Source organism: Chrysochloris asiatica, unplaced genomic scaffold, assembly GCF_000296735.1.
Source record: "Chrysochloris asiatica unplaced genomic scaffold, ChrAsi1.0 scaffold00098, whole genome shotgun sequence".
Classification (NCBI taxonomy): Eukaryota; Metazoa; Chordata; class Mammalia; order Afrosoricida; family Chrysochloridae; genus Chrysochloris; species Chrysochloris asiatica.
This window is the reverse complement of record NW_006408616.1, coordinates 7,940,177-7,966,596: the sequence shown is the minus strand read 5'-3', so window position 1 is coordinate 7,966,596 and position 26,420 is coordinate 7,940,177. Positions and strand designations below refer to the sequence as shown.

The window sequence follows — 26,420 nt, the reverse complement described above, 5'->3', positions numbered from 1 at the left end:
CGGGGGCGCGGGCAGGGCAGCGCTCTCCCTCTCCCTCTTCCGAACCCATCCTGGTCCCCTCCTTGTGTCTCCTTGCCTACTTAGCACTAGTCGTCCCACTCCCGCCCAAGGTTGGCCGGGCCGGGCAGGCTCTGCGCCCGCGGACAGCGCCTTGCTTGCAGGAAGCCTCAGGGAGAGGCGAGACTTTCTCAGCAACTTCTTAATCTCATATTCAGAGACACATCAGAAAAGGAGGAAGTGATTCAAAACTCTGAGATAGGCCCTGCGAAGTCTGGTTTCTCCATGGGCTGTTTTGATTAAAATGTGTTTGTTTTTCCTTAAAGGTAAAACAAAACAATTCCCGTCCTCATCTTTTCTCGCTACCTCTCTCAGTCAGTGTCTCCCAGTTCCTCCTTGGAAAAGCAGTCGATAAAAGTCCGTGGCCTTGAACAAGAAACGCAAGCTATGTGGTGAGAGCTAAAGTGTGGTATTATCCTACGGGGGGAGTTCACTGTCCCTTCTTCGCTGAAGTAATTTCCTTTTGGCCTTGCCAAACGAAGACTCGCCCAGCGGTCGAGGGCAGCCTGGGGGCGTCCGCAGCCTGTGACCCTCACAGGTCTCTGACCGCCTCCTGGCTTCTAGTACTCAGACCTGCGTTCTGCTCTGTGGCCTTGGCCCACTGAAATGCTGAACTTCTGGCAATCAACCAAGTGGAAGGTTCTTGAGATCCCAGATTGATTTCTGAATGGGATATATAATTAAATAGGACTTAATTATTTCTAGTATATTGGTCTGCCCTGATTATGAATACTACCAGTTCACAGTTTGAATGCACCCTGAATTATATTTTGATGCATAAGTATTTTTTCGTGGTTTTAGCACTTAGATACTCCAGTTTTAAAGATTTCAGGCTATGGAACTGGCGTTCCCACCTCCTGACTGGTTACTGTTTTCTGCTGTTAGGTTTTGGGACACACTTCTTAACATACAGTGCCCCAGGACCACGATTGTGAGCCATGTTATGACGAGAGTGTTGCCTGCTTATCACTAGAATGTGGAAGTCACCAGTATTTCTATGACTGCTGCTATTTGTGAATTTCCCTTAGTGGGTGAAAGAATCAAGATACATATAATATAATCCTTTTACAATCAATGTGATTTACCTGTGAAACTGAAGCATGGAAGAAAAAAAGTCTGGGTGGCAAGTGCTTATACTAGGTCTGTAAGCCATAAATTGCTATTGCTTCTGAAAGAATTAATAGCACAAGTTCAGTTTTGGACCCCCAACAACAATTTGCTGATGAACTCTGCTACGCTTCACCCTTACCCTTCATAGATTTTCTAGGTGTGTGTGATATGGTAGTTAAGCACATACAACTTCCTGGCAGAATGCCCAGGAGGGTTCAATCCCAGCTTTACCATTAAACCCTGTGATTTCCGTAAATCATTCTGTGCCTCAGTTTCCTCAGGTTTGGAATGGAAGTTATACTAGTTTCTACCTTACAGGTTGTTTTGTTGATATATGTAAAGTGGTTACCTATGGGTGGGAACCCACTCAAGGCACTTAACAACAACAACAAATATAAGTGTTGGCTGTTAGAATCACTATCACTGCTCTGGTGTCCATTAGCAACAGTTACTTTGTGTACTAAATAATAAAAAAGATTAGAAATAGAATATAAAATCTAAGCCGACCAAAAGTCATGTTTTTATAAGTTCTTATTCAGCAAAGTATGGGTTGTTGTTGTTTTTATGTACTATCCAGTTGGTTCTGACTCATAGTGACCCTGTATAGGAATTCTGAGAACGGCTGATGGCTTTGAACTGCTGACTTTGCAGTTAGTGGTCCAGTGGAATCTGGTGTGGTACATGTGCTGGACAGCAAAGTTGGTTTGAACTACAAGCTCACCAGTCGTTCCTCGGAATCCCTATACAGGGTCATTATGGGTTGAAACAGACGTGACTGCACTTAACAACAACAATAGTTTATCCTGCAGCACCACACCAAGGAGTTCTGGTAGCATAGTGATTACGAATCGGGCTGCGAACCTCAGGGACAGCAGTTCGAAACTACTAGCTGCTCCGCGGGAGAAAGATGAGGCTCTCTGCTCCCATAAAGATTTATTGTCACTATAAGTTGAAACCGACTCCACGGGCACATAACAACAACAACAACAGCACCACACCAGGGCTCAATGGTATGGGAAGTATAATATAAAACAATTCCTAGAAGGGCTATAGATGGAAAATCCGGAAACTACAACTTTTATAATTATGTCATCAGCCCTACTCGCTTTCAAGATCTAGAAATAGATGTAGACAAATAAAGTAATTTACCCAAGAAGCAGAGGACACTAATGCCAAAAGCTGGAGAGCCCCCCTCCGGGTTTGCCTTTCTTTGGCTATATATTCTAATATTTAAGTCTTGAGAAAAATAAACTTGAATAACATTTAATATAGCATTTGTATGCTGTTGCCCTGTAGGATTAGCACTGGACTTCTAACCCCAAGTTTGGAGGTTCAGACCTACCAGCTACTCCATGTAAATCCTATACAGGGTCCTTATGAGTTAGAACAGACTCGACAACGCTTAACCCAACATCATCAACAAGTTTATATAAATCTTATTGGCATTCGGTATTTCTTACTAGGATTTTGAACGTTGAGTTTCCTTAGAATATTTTTGTGGAGGATATTATTTTTCTGTTAATGGGTTGAGTCTTGCTGCAAATAATGCAATAAGACCTTCATGTAGCTTGATTCTGGGGTGTGGAGGTCTTTAGAAATGTTGCCATCGGTGAAGCAAGGTTCTTTTTCTAAGATAGACGCCCAGAAGTTCAGATAACTTTATAGTCCTTTAAAGTCCTACGTATACTTACTCTTAACCTCTTTTCTGAATCCATAACAGGACAGTTATAGTGAAACGTTATCACTGCTGTGCTCTAGTACAGTTTCTAGCTTTCATTGTAACAATGACCAGAAGGGTATTCAAAGGTTGCTTGATGCTAGCCCAGTAGTTAGAATGGACTTTAGTTGAGAGAATCCTGGATGAATAATCAAAGGAAACTGTAAAAGTAAAAGTATTGTAACATCTCACTTGACAAAGTAATGACATCATTACATCTATGGTGCATAAAAAGATAGTACTTTTCTGCTTTGAAAATAGGACAACTCTGAGAGCATGTTACTTTTTAAAAAGGTGGAGACATCAAATAGAAATAAAATAGAAATTATTAACCATCTCTCTAATGAACACTTTCAATCTCTGTTGTCTGTGAGTTATGCAAATTAAATAATGTTGCACACAGGACAAAACAAAAACATTTCTTAAATTGCTCTCAGAGAGCATCTGGAACCTTTAAAAAAGGCTCATTTTATTCTTAAAGGGACCACACAGTCCATTTCATATTTCTAAATGCTTAATTAAAAATCATACAAAAGAGAAAGAAAACTTGGGAAGAAAAAAGAGAATGTGTTCTCCTGACCTTAAGTCTTGGATGTGGACAGAGCTACCTGGGTTCTTGTGAAAAGGTAGGAAGATTTGCCCACAGCCCCTTGTAATCATCGAATTCTATGTGCCTCCAGTCATCAGGGTGTATATTTCTGTGGGAGTTGTTAGTGCTAAAATTGAGTTTTGACCTTCAATACCAAACAAAGACATTATATCATAACTTAGATGAAAGTATTCTGTGGAGAGTCTTATAGTGATTTTTATTAACAGGCAGGTAGTTTTTGAAATTAGAGATTCTGGATATAAAATAATTTCTAAAAATTGAAGGTGTGAAATTTCAATGTTTGTGAAAATACACCATTTAATTTCTTAATGGCTTAATTATATTCCTGACATATAATCACCTGATGTATTTATCCAGAGAAATCAAGAAACCAGGACCTCTTTGAACATATAAGCTTATAAGCTTACCTTTGTCTTGGCTAATGCCCATGATAATGTAATAAAATCATTCTGCTTTTTATCTATGCACAGTTTTTAAATAGATATGGTTCATTTTAATGGTTGTTAATAAATGCCATTGAGTCGGTTCCTACTCGTAGTGAACGTGTATAGGATTTCTGAGGAGCAGCTGTTGAGTTTGAACCTCCAACCTTGTGGTTCAAACTGACCTTGTGGTCCAGTGCATTATCCTGCGGCACCACTCCAGGACTCCCTGTTAATGGTTAGGACTTTCTTTAACCAGTGGGAGCATATCGTTGATAGACTTTTAGGAGTTATAAAGCTTGTAGGAACATATGCCCATGTCAGATAAAATGTTTATTTAGATAATATTAGGTAAAAGTAGCTTTACCTACTTTGTGATCTTAAATTATCATTGGTACATATTTTATTTTGCAAGTTAGTTTCAGTGCTATGAAACAGAAGCAGCACGCTAGTGATAGTTTTCCCTTAGATTGTTATTGGATTATTATTTATACACCCTCTTTATCAAGAACTGTATATTTCTAGTTAAATTTCCTTGCTCTTCTGTTAATTGGAGGTCTGCTGCTAATTAGCAGTGTCCAAGGTTTGCTGCTAATTGTTCATATAATTTATTTCCTTTTCTTATCTGTTTGTCTCTCTGAAGCATTAAAGGAACTTATGTTGTTTCTTCTCCACCACCCCCGACTCCACTGTAGGGTGTTATGAAAACGAGTGCAAAACAGAAACAAAAGACTTTGATTTATTATTTATTTTTTTAAAATTTATCTAGAAAATTTAATTGTTCTTATTATTTTTGTGGCCTTTGTATCTCTTCAAAGACCCTATGAGTGAATTGTAGAGGTGAATCAGAAAGATGGATTGAAGATGATATTGGTATTTTATATATTTAGCCAAAACAATTTGTTCCACTATAATAATAAAAAAACTCAATGGAAGAGTTAAAAATTAAATTTAATCTTAACTCTTCATCCATTTGACACTTTGGTAGTATGATTGTATTTTTCAAATTTAGTTTAGGAAGGTAGTTAATGAGAAATGAATTACACAGATTTCAAATAATGAATTCATGTGTAGTTGTATAATTACACTTAGTGTATAAATGAGTTTTGGATGATATGCACTGTTATTGTTTAACATTTGGAACTCATTTAAATAAGATACTGACTTTTTCAGCTGACAAAGTCACATTGCATAACTATATTTGAGTTTATCAGGCCTTTCTGGGAATCCCTTTTGATTGGGGTTGTGGAGAATTTTTTTAAGACTCTGTGACCCAGCTTTTCAGTTTGAGCTCCTAGTCTGTTTCTCCCATCTTTAGAATCAGAGAGGCTTTGTTTCTGCAAAATTTGAATGCCCCAGTTGCAATGATTTGCATTTCTCCCACTTTGCACAGTTATCCTTTAACCAGTATTACCTGATGTTTCTGAGCCCCAAGTTGCTGCAAACTGAATACAGTATTGTTCTTCCCCAGTTTGTGTAGGGACCTGGCTTGTATTTTCTTTTCATCTAAAGATCTATTTTATTATGAAAGTCAGTTGCCACAAATCCAATTAGATGAAGATGATGAATATGTTCTACATAAACTTTTTTTTCTTCTGATACACTTCAGGGTTATAGTTTATATTTTTATTTTAGAAGGGAAGGAGAGAGTTTTGCCATATGCTATACTTTCAAATGCTGTATAAATAGACACCTGCCTTCTATCAGTTTCTCTCTACTGGGATCTACTTCCTTTGTCATTTGACACTTCATATTTCTGGATATATTGACTTGACCAATGGTCAGATACCATGGAATGAGAAGTGAGCCTAGCAGAATTCCTGGGATAATTGGGATAGTAGAAACAGTGAGAGTTGTATCATTCCTTAATGACTAGATTTTGCATGGCTGAGGTATGTGTGTAAGTGATTGCTGCCTTTGACTTGCAGCTTATTTTCAGTATCTACCAAGAATCAACAGTCACTAGTTAAGGTCTCAAAAAGTGTCAAGTGACCACTGATTGCTACAGTGACCTCAAAGCACCATAATAACCTCTTAGAGCAATAAAGGATTGAAACCCTTAGTTTTACTTACTGTTTCGTTTGTCCAGTTCAATTAAATTTTCAATTAGTTTGTTTTCATGTTCAATGATGGATGTCAGGTGAGGTGATGGTGGCTCACAAAGCTTATAATTCTAACTATTTTTTTAGATGAAAAAAATTGTGTAAATGCTTGAATTTTATTGTTCCCAATTACAATCCCTTGAGTTTTCCCTACTGATTTTTTTTTCTGCTTCACAGTTTTGATTTCTAAATATTTGTAGACATGATTTTATTATTATCGTTTCTTCTCTTGCTCATGCAATTATACTGTACTTGTGGAGTGCTGTATAAGCACTGGACTGCAAACCACAAGACTGGCAGCTCACACTCACCAGCTATTCCTTTGAGGTCACTATGAGTTGGAATTGACTTGAAGGCACTTAACAACAACAACATACTTATTTCATAGCTAATAAATCTTACCCTTAATAGGACTATTTGATCAATAGTTTAGAGTTGTATATGAAATGAGTGGTTATAATTAACTTTTATTTTTGCATAGCCTATAATTTATGTTTAATATCTTATAAATATAGGAGCTCTGGTAGCGTAGTGGTTACAAATCAGGCTACTAACCTCATGGTCAGCAATTCAAAACTACCAGCTGCTCTGTGGGAGAAAGATGAGGCTTTCTACTCCTATAAAGATTTATAGCCTTGGAAACCCTGTACAGGGCCGCTATGAGTCGGAACTGACTCCACGGTGCATAACAACAACAACAACAAATCTTATAAATATACTCCTTCCAACTAATAGCCATTAGTTTCTACTATGGTGTTTGTTGTTAAATGCCAACGAGTCAGTTCCGACTCATAGAGACTTTGTTTCTGTGTAGCAGCTGGTTGGGTTTCAACTACCGACCTTGAGGTTAGCAGCCCAAAACTGGTTCCTGCTATAGCTAGGCATATAAGCTTACCTTTGTCTTGGCTAATGCCCATGATAATGTAATAAAATTATATAAAAAAAACCAGTGACATTTGCATGTGTGTTTGGTAGGGAAGAAGAAGACACTGTAATCTTCAATTCTGAGTTGTTTTAAGCATTAGACGTGTAATGTTATGGGGCTTGAAATCAGTTTGAGTATAAGACAGTTTTTGAAATGAACATAAAATCTGTTTTAAGCTGAAAGGTAGATGATTTATTAAACCTAGAAGTAATTACATAAATAACATTGCAGTGTCAGACTAGTGCTTCGACTGGTTCAATCAGAGCCTAGGAAGCAAAATTGGAACAAGTCTAAAATTTAAAGTTTGGATGAAATGGAACAATAACCGGAATACGAAATACTATGAGACTTGAAAGAGATAAGCGAGTGCTTCTAGGAAGCTGATGCAGGACAGTGGGTTATTTATTGCCAGGACTGTGGAGAGCAACACACAGTCTAAGTGATGGGGTTAGCCACTGTCTTTAAGTGGGCCACTGTTGTTTCCTACTCTACCAGCTATGAGATTTTGTTGCTATGCAACACACCTGCCACCCTGTTTTCTCAGAGGAAGATTCAGTTTCCTGTTCTGGTTCACCAATATTTTACAAATTTGGCTCCATTTCCTCTTTGCTTCATTGACTGGGACTGGACAGGAAAGAACCATTTGGAAACCGTTTTAGACCTTCTCTGGGCAGAAAACTCACGCAAACAGCTATCACTTCTCAAGTGTACCTGATTACACGGCTTTGATAGAATAGAATTCAGAGACTACTTAGTTTAATTCTAAACTTATTTAATTCTAAATTTAACAGTTTTTTTTTTTAATTGACATTGTAGTGATTTGCACAATTATGTTTTTCTTTTGGAATTGTTCTTGTACAGATAGCATGTAGAAAACTTATAGAATAGAGACAAAATACCATAGACTCAAAATTTATAACTTAGAGGGGAGTGTCTTATATATAAACATATAAGAAGTAACAGCAGACTTTTATGGCAAATTTATGGCATTATAACAGAATGAGTATTATCCTTTTGTATATCAGACCTTGGTAATGGATCACCAGATCATAAACAGAGAAGTGAAACTTAAATTGTGGTGGTTGGTGGTTGTGTGCAGTCGAGTCACTTCCGACACATAGCAACCCTGTATAGGGTTTCCAAGGCAGTAAATCTTTACATGAGCAAAAAGCCTGAGTTTTCTCCTGTGGAGCAGCTGGTAGATTTGAATTTCTGACCTTATGGTTAGCAGCCCAACTGGCAACCCACTATGGTACCAGGCCACCTTTGAAACTTAAATGATCTTTTATTATTCATTTATTTAGTAGATAAAACTGTGCTTTTGCAAATGTATAGGTGATTTGTTTGTGTGTGGGTGTGTGTGTGTCTGTCTTTGTAGTCTCATGCTGACTTAAGTGGGAAAGTTTTCAATATATACTTTAGAAAGTTATATTTAAAATAAAAAAAAAATAAAATAATATATATGGTAAATACTGAAAATACTTTCCATAAAGCACTAAGGCGTTCACCTTCCTTCCACTCCAGCTTTGCCATAAATTTGATGTTTGTTCTTGCATCAATTTTAGCAAAATTCATGTTACTGTGGTGTAAGGGCTTTTCCAAATTGATATTTTATCCTTCTTAGTGCCTCAGATTAAGGAGCTCTGGTAGCATAGTGGTTACTAATCGGGCTGCAAACCTTAAGGTCAGCAGTTCGAAACTACCAGCCGCTCCTTGGGAGAAAGATGAGGCTTTCTGCTCCTGTAAAGATTTACAGCCTTGGAAACCCTGTATAGGGTCGCTATAGGTCGAAACTGACTCGACGGCACTTCACAACAACAACAAGTGCCTCAGACTGGAATCCTGGTATGGTGCCATAGGATAAGCACTTGCCATCAAGATCGGTTTGAACCACAAGGTTGGGAGTTCAAACTTAAAGCCGTTCCTTGTAAATCCTATGCAGGGTTGCTATGTTTCGAAACCAACTCAACAACACATAACAACAGCAACAGAGTGTCTCAGACTAGATCATGTTCAGACATGTTATAGAAAGTTTTGTTGTTGTTGTTATGTGTTGTCGAGATAGTTTTGACCCTTAGCATCTCTGTATAGGGTATCATTGCTGACGTCAAATGGATCTTGGCTAAAAGCAGAATATACCAGAAAACATGTTTACCTGTGCTTTATTGACGATGCAAAGGCCTCAAACTGTGTGGATCATGACAAGCTATGGACAACATTGCAGAGAATGAGTATTCTGGGACATTTAATTGTGCTCATGAGGAATCTGTACGTAGACTAAGAGCTAGTTGTTGAAACAGAATAAGGGAACACCGAATAGTTTAAAATTAGGAAAGATGTGTGCCAAGGTTGTATTCTTTCACCATACTTATTCAGTCTGTGGGCTGAGTTCATAGTCCAACAAGCTAGATTCCATAAAGAATAATGTGGCATCAGAATTGGAGGAACACTCATTAGCAACTTTTGATATGCAGATAATACAACCTTTCTTGCTGAAAGTGAAGAGGACTTAAAATACTTACTGATAACAATCAAAGACCACAACCTTTGGTATGGGTTGCTCTTCAATGTAAAGAAAATAAAAATCCTCACCACTGGGCCAATAAACAACATCCATATAAATGGAGAAAAAATTGAAGTTGTCAAGGACTTCATTTTGCTTGGATCAACCATCAACACTCATGAAAGCAGCAGTCAGGAAATCAAATGATATATTGCATTAGGCAAATCTGCTGCAGAAGTCCTCTTCAAAGTGCTCAAGAGCTAAGATGTCAGTTTGAGGACCAAGGTGTGCCTGACACAAACCGTGTAATAACCTCCTATCCATGTGAAAGTTGAACAATGAATAAGGAAGACCATAGAAGAATTGATGCATTTGAGTTATAGTGTTGGAGGAAAATATTAAAAGTATCATGGACTGTCAAAATAAGAAACAAACCTGTGTTGGAAGAAGTACAGTCAGAATACTCCTTGGAAGCCAGGATGGCCAGACTTCGGACATATTATCAGGAGGGACCAGTCCCTGGAGAAGGATATCATGCTTGGTAATGTGGAGAGTCAGAGAAAAAGAGGGACCCCCAACAAGATGGATTGGCACAGTGAAGCAGCAGTGGGCTCAAGTGCAATGATTGTGAGGTATGTGCATAGGGCCACTGTGTTTCAATACCGACTCAGTGGTTGTTGTTGTTAGGTGCAATCGAGTCGGTACTGACTCATAGCGACCTTATGCACAGCTGAACGGAACATTGCCTGATGCTGGGCCAGCCTCACTATTGTTGCCACGCTTGAGTCCATCCATGCTGTCTGACAAACTGACAGATGAGTGGTGGGACTCAATAGTACGTAACAACAATAGGGTTTCTGAGGAGTGGTTGGTGAATTTCAACTGCCAACCTTAGTTCAAACTTGCGGTCTAGTGCATTACTCTGCAGCATCACACCAGCAAGTTAGTATGAGTTTATTCTGATGCAAAAAGTAAAAAAAAAAAAAAAAAAAATCATTTGTAGTTCTTTTCTTAATAAAAAGTCAATTTTCCATGGACTTTTAAAAGATCCCTTCCTATTTTCTCTAATTGAATTTCCATTATTTTCAGAACTAGGAAAGTTAATTTGAATGATTATGATAGTTTAAAGATTTTTTTTCAATTTTGTGTTACTGTTAATCAAGCACTTAATTTAAGAAGGCATAAATAAAGCATTTGCCTAGTTAAGGTCAGTGGAGAAAAAACACAAACTAGAAAACTGTGTGTTATAGATGGTCATATGTTTCCCAGGAATACAGAGAAAGAGTTAGGATCTGAGCAAAGCATAATCTAAATTGTTAGAATTCAAACATATTGAGGTCTTAGCTGTTATCAAGGTATTTGAGCCAGTATTGTAATTTCATCATAGAAGTCTTGCTTTGCATATGTAGAAAGCTGGACTTTTACTATATATCAGTTATCCAAGAGAACTCAAAAGAGTCATAGAGAAAACAGATTTTTTAATGAATTCTTAGTTATCTCTACCCTTTGATAGTTTGTTTTAGTTCTCTGTTTTGGTAGTGACTAATTATGAAAAGGAGTCCTGGTGTGACGCTGTGGGTTAATGTGCTGGACTGCAAAGTCTGTTTGAATGGCAAGGTCGGTGGTTCAAGCTCACCAGCTGCTCCTTAGAAAATCTATACAGGGTTGCTATGGGTTGGAACCGACTGTGACACTTAACAAAAACAATTATGAAAAGTGGAAGAAAAAAGTTTTGCATTTGTTTTAACATTTCTAATTTTTTAAACAGACATAGTATGTGTTGGTATAAAATGTAATGTATATAATGTCTCCTTGGGTATATTGAAAGGAACATGTTATGAATACTATGGAAAAAACCTGAGCGTAAGTGATTGTTTCTGATCACTTAATAAAACCCTAAAATCTTTAACATGCATATTATTCAGCTCATCTGTAATATAAAAATAATCCATGATTAAAATTTAAAATAAGCTGAATGTAAGACTTGGTGCTAGGTCATTTTAGTTAATAACGTAAAAAAAAAAAAAAAAAAAAAAAAAAAAAAATATATATATATATATATATAAACTGTTTCTAACAGTTTATTATGCATGTAATACCTAAGTTATTTGGTATTACATGGAAATGAATTATTCTATGTAAAAAAGAAATTTAAATAACATTAGATTGCTCTATCCCCGAAAGAATGATTATAGTCTTTTTCAATGGGCATCTTTTAAACATGTATTGCATGCTTTCTTGTATAGATAGAGTATCTTTGATTTGGAGTTCTGGTGTGGTACTGTGGGTTAATGGGCTGGACTGCAAAGTCGATTTGAACCACAATGTTGGTTCAAGTTCACCAGCTGCTCTTCAGAAACCCTATACAGGGTCACTATGGGTCGGAACCAGCTTAATGGCACTTAACAACAACAGTTGTCTGGATTTTGAAGTCCAGTGCATTAACCTATAGTGCCATACCAGGATTCCAAGTGCTGACAGTTGTATTCTGTAGTATTCTGTATATATTATCTGTTTGAAATCAGGAATTAAAATGTTATGTAGGGAATTGTGGGCACTGTAGGACAAACATTGGACTACTAACCGCAAGGTTGGTGGTTCAAACCCACCAACTACTCCTCGGCTATCCTATACAGGGTAGTTAGTTATAAGTCAGAACCGACACAATGACTCTTAACAATATCAGAGCTAAACGTAACACCTTGGTCCAAATGGCAAACAAACATAAGTGGTTTGAAATGCTGTTGATTTACTTTTCCAAAGGTAAATCAAAGTGTATTATGTATAAGTATTTCAGAGACTAAAATGCTCTCCAATTTGTATTCTGGACTTCTGGTATGGCGCTGTAGGATCAGCATTGGACTGGGAACCACAAAATTGGCAGCTCAAACCTACCAGCTGCTCCTTGGAAACCCTATAGAGGGCGACTCTGAGTAGGAACTGACTGGACAGCACTTAACAACAACAACAACAACAACAATTTATATTCCAATTTAGTTAATTATTTGCAAACCTAATGTATTTTCTTGAAACTCTTAAAAAACAGTCAACAGGTATTTCTTGCTAATTTAATCTGATCTCAGAAACAAAAAAGATTTGGAAAATGAGGGATACTTGAGTATCGCTTTGCCCACATGGAGAAAGTTTAATAATTGGAAGACTATAATATATAACTGTACCAGTTGATGACAAGTGACCTCCTATGTGTCAGAGATGTGTGTACTCTAGGATTTTCAATGACTGGTTTCGTGGAAGGAAATTGAAGTCTTTCTTCTGAAACACCTCTGGGTAGACTTGAAACTACATCTTTTTGATTAGCAGTTGAGGACGTTAACCATTTGCACCCAAGGATTCCATAATATGTTAGAAATAAGATTTTGTTGTTTATAAAGAACTGAAACCATCTCTGGCTAGCTTAAGCAAAGAGGGAAATTTATTGTAAGGCTTTTGGAGGAGCTCCAGGAAATCGAATGCTGAGTGGAATACCTAAGTATTAGGAAATGCAGAAGTGCAGGGCTGCTGCGATAATGAATGTCACTCAATCGCAGAGCTTTCTCTCTGGGCCTCACTAGTTACATGATGTTCCAGTAACTCCTCTACTCTGCATCTTTCTTTTTAAATCACATGTTTCATGGTGATGGCATGTGGCCCCACTTGAACTGGGATTTATCCCATTTGTCAGTGAAGGCTAATCACAATGCCCAGATCTGGCTACTGGAGAAATCACTATGAGCAGGGCTTTGGTTTCTGCCTACTTCAAGGGCCATGTGCTGAGATGACAAGAGAACAAAGTGGTTTTCAGCTTAGATATAACCAATTAGTAGGTAATTTAAAAGTAATTTATTGTTGTTGTTGTTAAGTGCTGTCGAGTGTTCTGATTCGTAGTGACCCTGTATAGGGTTCTTGAGGAACACCTTTGAGTTTGAACCACCAACCTTATGGTTCAAAACGACTTTGAAGTCAAGTGTGTATCTTACAATGCCACACTTTAAAGAAAATAGAACTTACAAAATGGGGATCGTAATTATACCAACTCTGTTCCACAAGATCGTTTTTAGACATTTAAATTAGTATGTTGTGGTTGTTAAGTACCGTTGGAGTCGGTTCTGACTCATACCAACCCTGTACAGGGTTTCTGAGGATGTAAATCTTCATGGGAGCAGAAAGTCTCATCTTTCGCCCACGGAACCGCTGGTAGTTTCGAACTACTGACCTTGAGGTTAGCAGCCCGGCTCGTAACCACATTACCAGATCTTCTTTTAAAGTAGTGTAGGATAAGTTTTTATAAACAATAAAATGTATTTAAATCTGAACTGGTGCATCAGCATTCTATTTTGGAATAGCTTTACTGAGATAGAATTCACATGTCATAATGTTCACCAGTTTAAAGTGTTTGAGTCAGTGCTTGTTAGTGTATTCATAAACTTGTGCAGCCATCACCATAATGCATTTCAGAGCATTTCCACTACTCCCAAAGGAAGCTTGGACCATTGGCATTTGCCCCTTATCCCCTCGAGCCCTAGTCAAATAATTCCAGTCTACATTTTGTCTATAGATTGACCAATTCTGGACATTTCTTATAAATGGAATAATACAATATGTAGGCTCTTGTAGCTGACTTTGATTTAATACTTTCATTCAGGGTTCATCCATGTTGTAGCAGGTATCAGTACTTCATTTCTTTTTTAGGGTTGAATACTATTCCATTGAAAGAATACATCATAATGTGTTTATCCATTTATCAGTTGATGGATATTTGTGTTATTTCTACTTTTGGTGACTGTGAACAATGCTGTTAAAATATTCATTTATACACCTTTTTGTATGGTTACATATTTTTACTTCTTGCTGGGTCATTTAGGAACTTTGTTTAAACTTTCCCTCAGCATTCACTATTATCATTATTCTGTTCTACAATTTTTTCACCACACCGCTTTATTACATACAATATAATTTACTATTTACTGTTGCTTATCATCTGTCTCCCTGGTAGAATGTAAACTCTTTAAGGGCAGCAATTTTATTTTGTTTTGCTTTGTTTTTGTTAAATGAATGTCCAATGTTCTTCTTGTCTTCATAAATATTTATTGAATGAATACTTGTTGAGTTAGTATGCATATATATGTTATCAAATCTTTAAGCAACTATTAATATTGCCCCTTCTATGGAAGATTGTTGTTGTTAAGTGCTGTCGAGTCAGTTCTGATCCATAGTGTCCCTGTAGAGGGTTTCCTAGGAGCAGCTGGTGAGCTTGAACTGCGGACTTTGCAGTTCAAACTGATTTTGCCATCCAGTGCATTAACCCACAGCACCACACCATGAGTGGAAAATAGTCATTGTAATTGTTTTTATTTATTAAATATCTAAGGTACCTATAGATAACTCTCCTAAAATGTACAGAAGTTATCACTGGATTTATTGTGCTACTAAATCTTGCTATAAAAAGTGCTTTAGCAGTCTCTTGGATTATATCTCTGTATACATCCAGGCCAATATGTGGCAAAACTTATTTATGCTCTGGATAAAAGTAATATACATGGCCATATTGAATGGTTTTCATGTTGTTGTTGTTATGTGCCATCAAGTCAGTTCTAACCTGTAGCGACCGTGTCTGGGGTTTCAAAGGAACAACTGGTGAACCTGAACTGCTGACCTTGAGCCTCAAAACTGACTTTGCGGTCCAGCATGCTAACCCACAAGAACACACCAGGATTCCATGTTAGAGCCACATTAAAGAAAACTTGGGCATTTCCAAAATCTCACTTTTGTTTTTATGGGTGCAATCAGTCAATTTGTAAGCATTTTATGAGATCATTTCTTAGTTTAGACAAGCCCTTACTCTTAGTGCATAGTATATAATACATCTTGGAAGACGTTTTATACTATTGCTACTATTGGCAGAAAAAGTTTAGATTGAAATAATTTGCTTATATGAACTTCAAAGAATTGTTGTTTCTTGGTGCTGTTGAGTTTGCTCTGTCTCATGGCGATCTTATGTACATCAGAAAAAACACCATCCAGTCCTGCACCATCCTTACAATTATCACATTGGAGCCCATCATTGCAGCTACTACATCAGTCCATTTCATGTCATCGCTTTTTTGCTGGCCTCGGTTTTACCAAGCATGATGTCCTTTTCCAGGAACAGCTCCTTCCTGAAAACGTGTCCAAAATATGTGAGATGAAGTCTCACCATCTTGCTTCTAAGCATTCTGGCGGTACTTCTTCTAGAACAGATTTGTTTATTCTTTTAGCAGCCCATGGTACTTTCAATATTCTTCATCAGCAACACAATTCAAATGCATTCATTCTTCTCTGGTATTCCTTATTAACTGTCGATCTTTCACACGCATATAAGGGATTGAAAATACCATGGTGTGGGGCAAGTTCACCTTAGTCCTCCAAGTGACGTTTTTGCTCTTTAACACTACCTTTTTTTACTTTTGCAGCTGTTTGCTCAATATAGTATGTCAACTGATTTCATTTCTGCTTCCATCTTCCATGAGCATTGATTGTGTATCCAAGTAAAATGAAATCCTTAACTTCATTCTTTTTACTGTTTATAATAATGTTGTTTATTGTTCCAATTGTGAGGATTTTTATTTTCTTTACATTGAGTTATGATCCATACTGACAGCTGTATTCTTTGATCTTCATCAGCAAGTGTTTCAAGTCCTTCTTGGTTTTCTGCAAGCAAGGTTTTGTTATCTGCATATTATAGGTTGTTAGTGAGCCTTCCTCTAATTCTGATGCTGAGGTCTTCATATAGTCCAGCTTCTAAGATTATTTGCTCAACAATACTTACTGAACAGGTGGAGGTAAAGGATACAATCCTGACATACATATTTCCTGATTTTAAACCATGCAGTATCCATTGTTCTGTTCTAATGACTGCCTCTTGGTCTAGGTACTGTTTCTGCATGATCAAAATGTAGTGTTCTGGAATTTCCATTCTTCACAATGTTATCTATAGTTTGTTAAGAGCCACACAATCAAATACCTTTGCACAATCAATAAAGCACAAGTAAACATCTTTCTGGTATTCTCTGCTTTCAGCCAAGATACATCTGATGTCAGCAATGATATTCCACATTTCACGTTCCCTTTTGAATCCAGCTTCAATTTCTGGCAGCTTTATCTTAAGGTACTGCTGCAACCATTTTTGAATTATCTCCATTAAAATTTGACTTGCGTATGTCATTAGTGATATTTATCCCATTTTCTGTTGGATTGCTTTTCTTCGAAATGGGTACAAATATGGGTCTCTTCCAGTCTGTTGACCATTAGCTGCCTTCCAAATTTCTTGCATAGGCTAGAGAGTGTGTCTAGTCCTATAGTTAGGTTTTGAAACATTTCAATTTGTTTTCCATCAATTTCTGGAGCAATGTTTTTCACGAATTCCCTCAGTGCAGCTTGGACTTCTTCCTTCAATGTCATCGATTCCTGATCATATACTACTTCTTGAAATGGTTGAATGTCTACAGCCGTTTTTTTTTCATATAGTGACTGTGTATTCCTTCTATTTTCTTTTGATGCATCCTGCATTGTTCAATATTTCTCCCACAGAATCCTTCAAGTCTTGAATTTTTTCTTCAGTTTTTTTTTTCAGCTTGAGAAATACTGAGCATGCTCTCTTTTAATTTTCTAGCACCAGGTCTTTATTAATTTCATGGGAACACTTGACTGTCTTCTCAAGCTGTCTATGACATTTTCGGTTTAGTTCTTTTACTTTGTCATTTCTTCCATTTGCTTAAGTTACTCTACATTCCAAAGTCTCTCCTGACATACACTGTGATCTTTTCTTTGTTTCTTAATGTCTGATGTCTTAATGACCTTTTGTTTTCTTAATGTCTGATCTTCTTGATGTCATACCACAACTTCTGTGGTCTTTGGTCACGAGTGTCCACTGTAATCAAATCTGTTCTTGAGATGGTCTCTAAATTCTGGTGGGATATACTAACAGTTATATTTTGACTTTTGTGAGACAATCCAAAGACTAGTTGAGGAATTTATGGAAAAAGGCATATGACAGCTAGTAATTTTGAATTTTAAAACTCAAGTTTAAGTGTCTGAAAAATAATAGATATTTAATAATAACTATAGGCTGAGGAGAACAAATGATCAGTATATTTTAATTAATCATTAATTTATATTATATCTGTTGACTAGATGTCTTATTAGGTGCTCTGGTAGCATAGTGATTATGAGTCAGGCTGCTGACCTCAAAATCCGCAGTTCAAAACTACCAACTGTTCTACAGGAGGAAGATGAAGCTTTCTGCTCCTGTAAAGATTCACAGGCTCAGAAACTTTATACAAGGTCAGTTGAGTCAGAACCAACTCCATAGCACATAATCAACACCAGCATCTCTACTATAAGAACACTGGTGGTGTAATGATTAAGTGTTCACCTGATGAGAACTTGGTGGTTTGAACTCACTCAACAGCTTTAAGGGGGAAAGACCTATTTCAATAATGATTGCAGTCAAGAAAAACCTATTGGACAGTTAGACTCTGTACCAAGGGATCACTATGGGTTAAATAGACTCAATGACACCCAGCAACAGCAACAAGAAATCTGGTATAAAGGGCTTTGCCTGAAGCCCATTCCAAAGGAGACATGTTTGGCCACTCTTTTTAAGGATTTAAAAATATTTAATGTTGTTACTGATCCTTATTCTAGGAATTGTCACTGGTGGCTATGTTCAAATCAGGATTTATTTGAAAGTATATTTGTATGCGGGATAGACGAATAAAGTGAAAACTGTATGTGCAGATTACAAAGTAAACCAATGTCACGATCTGTTCCTTCTAGTTCTAGCATGCTATGATCCTTTATGATGGAGGTCTAGAAAGGTACTATCTTTAGAACATAATTTTGAGATGAAAGAAATAAAATATTATTAGTTTTGCTTTATTTCTATAACATCCAAGATTGTCTACTTTAAGTGTATCATACTATCAAAAGACAGTGACTTATATATATATATATATATATATATATATATATTACTGAAATCACCAAACACAATTTCATCACGAAACCAAAGTAAGTTAATGATTTAAGGACTAGTGACTTGTGTTTGATTACAGTGTTCAAGGTCATTTCAAGTATCAGGGACATAACTACTTAAACATTTGCATTTCAAGTAGATTTTTGGCTTCAATCATGTTATCAAAGAAGGTAATTTCAGTTCTAAGGAGCTCTGGTAGTGTAGTGGTTATGAATAGGGCTGCAAACCTTAAGGTCAGCGGTTCGAAACTACCAGCCGCTCCGCGGGAGAAAGATGAGGCTTTCTACTCCCGTAAAGATTTACACTCTCGGAAACCCTGTACAGGGTCGCTATGGGTCGGAACCGACTCAACGGCACTTAACAACAACAATTTCAGTTCTAGTTTGTTATAATTGGTGGGGAAGGGAAAAGAAGGAATATTATTGTACTCAGAGCTTAATATTTGTGTCAAGGAATGGTAAATATTTAGTGATATTTTAAGTCAAATCAAAGCTCACTGTCAATGAAAGCTAGTTACTAAAATTTTTATTGAATTTATCCATGTCCAGGATTAATAACAAATGAGAAAAGAACTTGTATTTAGCTGTCTTCTTTGATTATCTGACAAGTCATGATCTAATAATTGAGTTCCAGTCCTAAATCTTGGAGAAAAATTAGCCTACTCTTCTAAGTATAAAGTTATTGTTATCTGTTAGGGGAGAAACCAGTGCATACTTCCAATTTCTTAACTGCTGGAGAATCTCTCAGATATAATTTAAATGATTATAAAATTGTAAGTATACTTTGTTAATAATTGGAGAATCTGAATAAAGATAAATTGTCATGTAGAAGTTTTGAGATACAATCATTACTTTGGTAATAGATAACCATAAAGTTATACTATAAATATTTTCTAAAGAATAAGTTAAAATTATATTATGCATATTTTTCAAAATAAAAGTTATAATTAATCCAATAAACTCTACGGGATTAATGTCAACTACATAATATAGTTTTGTTTTTGTTGTTGTTAAGTGCCTGTGTATAGGTTTCTGAGGAGCAGGTGGTGGGTTTGAACTGCCAACCTTATGGCTCTCAGTTCAGTGCTTATTCGATAGTGCTATGCTATGACTCCTAATATACTTTGAACATGATTTAATTAAAACTAGATGTTAATTTCAATTTCTGTATCAGAGATTGTTAGTTATTTTCCCAGGTTTATTTTTCCTTACTTCCATACAGTGGTGCAGCGAATTATTTTATATGGCTCTTCTGTATTTTAGTCAGGAGTCCTGGTGTGTCGCTGTGTGTGGGTTAATGCTCTGGACCTCAAAGTCGGTTGGATCTACAAGGTCGGTGTTTCAAATGCAACCTCTGCTCCTTGGAAACCCTATACAGGGCTGCTATGAGTTGGAACCGACTCGACGGTACTTATTATCATTATCCTAGTTTCTGTAATTCCCACCAAATAAAACTTTCCCGATGGGTCTGGATAAGAGAAGGTGGGAGGAGATGACAATAGTATTATTATATGATATGGTTGTGAGTGATTGCAATGAGGTTTACTTGTGATTGTAAAGACTTGTAATTCTAACATGGGTATAAAATCAATCATCTTAGAAGCAGGAATGGGGATCTCACTACCATCAAGTGAAGTGTATTCTTTGGACTCCAAGGTCTCTGCACATTTTACTTCCATGACCCAGGGACCGAAAGCTGTGACACAAAAGGAATGGCCAGACCAATAGCCAGAACATGAGACAGAGTGGTGGACTTCCTGGTCCATGGAGCAAGAGTGCTTTTTGGCTGGAGGCTGGCTTGTGGAGTGTGGTGCCTTCAGGCACTTCATTGGGGAACTAGGTTTGCTGACTGAGGGAGCTAGAGCTGAGTGCCTTTGGACTGAGGCTTATGGCAGTGTGACATAAAAAATGTCCTTTGGGCATTTACTGGCAGCACTAAAGGAGCTTAGTAACATTGCCCAAGCAGGACATAGGCAAGACCAAGGGGCTCAGGCCCTGTCTTGCCTATGTCCTGTCTTAATTAAAGAACTGTCTCCTGAACACTTCTGATCTTGAACTGTAACTCCTGTTAACTTCCCTAATAACCCCATAACCTTGAGTATTTTCTGAGTTCTGTTTGGCAGTGCAATTAATTATGGAATCCAATGGAGGCGTAGAAAATGCAATGGAAGGGATGGTTGGTATTGGAATTGATAAGAAGATTGGAGGGTGGTGGGATGGCTGACCTCTGCTTCAAAGAAATTGCCCTTGGGCTGATGCTGATGGTGATTCCCCTCCCTGTCTTGTGAAGCCTGAAGAGATCTGACACTGCCCTACGCCATTTCTTACACATACTGATAGAAATATTTGCATTTGTTGGTGCCTAGAATAAATATTATATTTCCTAGACATCCTTGCAAGGAGCTCTGGTAGCTTAGTGGTTATGAGTCAGGCTGCTAACCTCAAGGTCTGCTGTTTTGAAACTACTGTGGGAGAAAGATAAGGCTTTCTGCTCCCCTAAAGATTTACAGCCTCGGAAACTCTATACAGGGTTGCTTTGAGTCAAAACCGACTCCACGGCACACAGCCACCACCATCAGTCTTCCTTGCAGCTAGGTGTGACCATGGAACTATTTGTGTTCAGGTTCTTAAAGGAGGCATTTACTGCCCAATCCTCCACTTCCACCCCAGCTGCTTGAATTTGGGCATCATGGAAGAAGCTGTCTTGGACCATACAGGTGAGGCCAATGTGCTCGGAACAGTAGAACATCAAGAAATGAGTCTGCACCCTGGGTAGCCTCAAATACTGACTTTAGTATATTCTAATAAAAGATGAAACTAGATGGATAGATGAGGATCTGATTATGTATTTCCTATCAGGTAATGGGAACCCATTGAACGCCTTTAAGGAGAGAAATGATATTAACAGATTTTGCCTAGGCAGATCAGACAGTGGTAAATAGAAAGAATGGAAGAAGGCTGAAAGTGGCAGACAGAGGAGGAATTGGGATAATACAGTGGTCGCCAAAACCCAGGCAACTGTAATGGGATGAAAAGTAGTTTGTGAACAGAATCATTGAAGGAACAGTATCTACATTTAGTGTTTCACTTTAGATCTAGCAGAGATTTGTGACTTAAAATATCCGCTATAACTTTTTAGAAATGAAAGAGCTCACATTTGATTACATTGCCATTAAATTCAACATAACCTCAGACGTCCCAGGTTTCTGAGGTGCTAACATCTCTCCAGCCTATCTTTTTATTATTTTTTTAAAATAAATTTTAACTATATTGTGAATTCAGTGAAGGTTCACAGAGCAAATCATCATATACTTTGTTTCATTTCAGTGATTGCAGTCCCTTCTATGTAACATCTCTTATCCCACTTCCTTAGTGTGATTCTTGTTTCCATTCCTTCTTTTTTCCCAGTCCTGAATTTTGTCCTTAGGTAAATGCTGCCTTTTTGATCTCGAATGGTTGACCATTCTATGGTGTGTATAGCTCAGTAGTGTTATTGTTCCCCCTATGTACTTACTGCGTGGTTGAAAATTGAGCCTTGAAGGTGAGCTCACTTCTAGCCACTTTCTGACCAGTAAGCCTAATCTTTTAAATACTTCTGAGTTTTGTTGTGCATTTTCTCCCACTCTATCCAGGACCTTCTAATGTGATCCCTTTCAGAGCAGTGGTAGTGGTGGCCAGGCACCATCCAGTTCTTCTGGTCTAGGGTCATCAAGACTAATGTTCATGTGTTCCATTAGACCATTGTACTGATTATTTCCAAGCATACTCAGTTTTAATCACTCTCCTTTCTCCACTCAGGGAGGGACCAATAGATGGCCTCTCATGAGCTTTTAAGATTGGAGTTGATACTCACCAATCTAGGAAATAGAACTTTTTGTCTGTGGACTGTTGTGCCAATTGCCTGTGGTCCTGAGCCTCTAGGCCCAGAAACTCATTCCCTCAAGGTATTTGATAACATCTAAGAAGTTTTTTTAAAAATAATCCCCCCCCCCCCCCGGTATTCTCCACCATGGAATCCTGGTGTGATGTTACAGGATGAACAGTGGACTGCTGCTAACTGCAAGGCCTATGGTTTAAACCCACCAGCAACTCTTTGGAAATCTTATGTAGAGTTGCTAAAAGTTGGACCACCACTTGTCTGTCATTTTGTCCTACTGTGGTGGTTTGCATGTTACTGTGATGCTGGACGCCATCCCACTAGTATTTTAAACACCAGCAGGGTCATCCATGGTGAACAGGTTTCAGCTGAGCTGTCAGACTAAGGTAGACTAAGGAGAGATGGACTACTTCCAAATATTTAGTCAATGAAACCCTAATGAATAAAAGTGAAACACTATCAGATTACACGAGAATATTGATATTGAAACATGATGAAGAACACCAGAATATTGTCAGATACAGTGTGGAAAGATGAGTACCCCTCAGATTGGAAGGCACTCAAAATGCGACTTTGAAACAGCTGCCCTACTCAAAGTAGAGTTGACCATGATGACGCGAATGGAATAAAACTTTGAAAGCTTTCATTTCCTGATAGGGTGCAATGCAAAATGAGGAGAAACAGCTGTAAGCATCTATTAATAATTGGAACATGGAATGTACAAAGTATGAATCTAGGAAAATTGGAAGTTGTCAAAAATGAAATGTAATTCATAAACATTGATATCCTAGGCACTAGTGGACTGACATGGACAGGTATTGACCATTTTGAATCTGACAACCACATGATTTGGTATGCTGGGAATGACAGATTGAAGCAGAATGGTGTCACATTCATAATCAAAAAGAACATTTCAAGAACATTTGAAGTATATTGCTGTCTATGATAGGGTGGTATCTATAACACTTACAAGGAAGACCAGTTAATACAACTATTATTCAAATTTATGTACCAACCAACAAAGGCAGTGATGATGAAATTGAAGCATTCTTCCAATGATTTTAGTCTGAAATTGATCAAATATGCACTCAAGATATATTGATCATTACTGGTGATTGGGATGCAAAGGTTGGAAACAAAGAGAAAGAATCAGTAGTTGGAAAATATGGCATGTGTGATAGAAATAATGCTGGAGAATCCATGATAGAATTTTGCAAGACCAATGACTTCTTCATTGCTAATAACTTTTAAAAACAACATAAAGGCGACTATACACATGGACCTCATCAGATGGAAAACAGAGAAATCACATTGTCTGCATCTGTGGAAAGAGATGGTAGAAAAGCTCCATATCATCAGTCAAAAGTGGAACTGATCATCAGTTGCTCATATGCAAATTCAGGCTGAAGCTGAAGAAAAATAAAACAAGTCCATGAAAGCCAAAATATGTCCTTGAACATATCACAACTGAATTTAGAGACCATCTTAAGAGCAGATTTGATGCATGAGACTCAAATAACTGAAGACCAGAAAAGGTGTGAAATGACATCAAGAACATCATACAGGAAGAGAGCAAAAGGTCATTAAGAAGACAACAAAGAAGGAAAACCCCTAAATGGATGCCAGAAGAGACTCTGAAATTTGCCTTCAGCATAGAAATGCTAACTAAAGCAAATGGAAGAAATGAAGAGATAAAAGAGCTGAATTAACAATTTTAAAGGGCAGCTCAAGAAGACAGTCAATTATGATAATGAAGTGTGCAGAATTGGAGTTAGAAAATGCAAAAGGAAAGAACACGCTCAGTATTCTTCAAGCTGAAAGGACTGAAGAAAAAATTCAAGCCTCAATTTACAATATTGAAGGATTCTATGGGCAAAACATTGAATGCTGCAGAAAGCATCAAAATAAATGGAAGGAGTACACAGGGTATTGTACAAAAAAACAATAGTTGACGTTGGAACATTTTCAGAGGTAGCATATGATCAAGAGCCAATGGTACTGAAAAAGAAGTCCAAGGTGCCCTGAAGACATTGGCAAAGAACAAGTGTCTGGGAATTGATGGAATACAAATTCAAATCTTTCAAAAAACTGATGCAGCACTGGAGACACTGACTCAACTATGTCAAGAAATTTGGAAGACAGCTACCGGGCCAAGTGATTGGCAGAGATCCACATTTGTGCCCATTCCAAAGAGAGGAGACCCAATGGAATGCAGAAAGCATTGTAAAATATTAATGTTGCATGAATATAAAAAATGGCTGCAACAGTACCTTGACAGAAAACTGCCTGAAGGTTAAGTCAGATTCAGATGAGGATGTGAAATGAGGGATATCATTGCTGACGTAAGATGGATCTTGGCTAAAGCAGAAACTACCAGAAAGATGTTTACCTGGGCTTTATTGACTATGAATCCTTTCGATTGTGTGGATCATGACAAGCTATGGGCAACATTTGCGAAGTATGAGTATTCTGGAACACTTAATTGTGCTCACGAGGAACATAGACCAAGAGGCAATTGTTTGAACAGAACATGGGAACACTAAATGGTTTAAAATTAGGAAAGGTGTGCGGCAAAGTTGTATCCTTTCACCATACTTATTAAATATGTTTGCTGAGCAAATAATTCAAGAATTTGGATCATTTGAAAAGAAAAACAGGGCACCAAGATTGGAGGAAGACTCATTAAAAACCAGTGATATGCAGATGGTACAACCTTGCTTGTTGAAAGCGAAGAGGACTTAAAATACTTGCTGAAGAAGATCAACGACCACAGCCTTCAGCATGAGTTGCATCTCAATGTAAAGAAAACAGTAGTCCTCACCACTGGGCCAATAAACAACATCCACATAAATGTAGAAAAGGTTGAAGTTGTCAAAGACATCATTTTGCTCAGATCAACTATCAACACTCATGGAAGCAGCAGTCAAGAAATTAAATGACATATTGCATTAGGCAAATCTGCTGCCGAAGACCTCTTTAAAGTGTTGAAGAGTAAAGTTTAAGGACTAAGGTGCACTGACCCAAGCCATGGTATTTTCAGTAGCCTCATACACATATGTAAGTTGGACAACGAATCAGGAAGACTGTAGTGGAATGGATACATTTGAGTTATGATGCTGGAGAATAATATTGAAAATACCATAGACTGCCAAAAGAACAAACAAATCTGTGTTGGAAGTAATACAGCTAGAATGCTCCTTAGAAGCCAGAATGGCCAGACTTAGTCTTTCATACTTTGGATGTATTATCAGGAGGGACATCATTCTTGGTGAAGTGGAGGGTCAGCAAAAAAGAGGAAGACCCCAACAAGATGGATTAACACAGTGGCAGCAACAGTGGGCTCCAGTTTAGCAGCAGTTGTGAGATTGGTGCAGGACTGGGCAGTTTTTCTTTTTGTTGTGTGTAAATTTGCTGTGAGTCGATACCAACTGATGTACCTAACTACAATTGTATGAGTCTGAACTGCCTTAACAGCACTTAACAACAACAACAACCATGCTCCGTCACATTCATGGAGATGTTTCTAGCAAATATTCAGCCTTATCTTGTGCTAATCTGTCTTCCTGCCCTTCATACACACTGACTTAACTTCTATAGTCATTCTGATCTTCATCTTGCCATCTGGCCACAGGGCCTTTTTCCCCCTGATAGGTTTCCCTTCTTACCCCTACACTTTCCTCTTAATTAAAACCTACTGTAATTCATATTTCAGTTCCATGGCTCTTCTGCAGTGAACTTTTTCTGATCAAACTACATAAGATTTTTATAGTCTCATGTGGCACCTTTCAGAAGATTTATCACATTGGTACTTTTACTTCTATTTTTATGATGATTTAATTATGTTTGATTCTCACATTAGACTTGAAACTCTGTGAGGGCAGAGATCCTGCTTGAATTTGTTCACAAATATGACCCAGGACCTTACTTGTTGTTGTTGTCAGGTGCCATTGAGTTGGAACCAACTCATAGTGACCCCATGCACAGCAGAAGGAAACAATGTCTGATCCTGGGCCAACCTCACTACCGCTGCCACACTTGATGCCATCAATGATGCCACCTGGCTGATCCATCTCATTGGGGGTCTT

At 37.6% G+C, this 26,420-nt stretch overlaps 1 protein-coding gene across 1 annotated transcript in view; it reads left to right on the top strand.

The window, feature by feature from the left end:
- The window catches only part of ITPR2 (inositol 1,4,5-trisphosphate receptor, type 2), a 707,773-nt gene that overhangs the window by 97 nt on the left and 681,256 nt on the right, over positions 1–26,420 (top strand). The gene's annotated exons all lie outside the window — the stretch shown is intronic.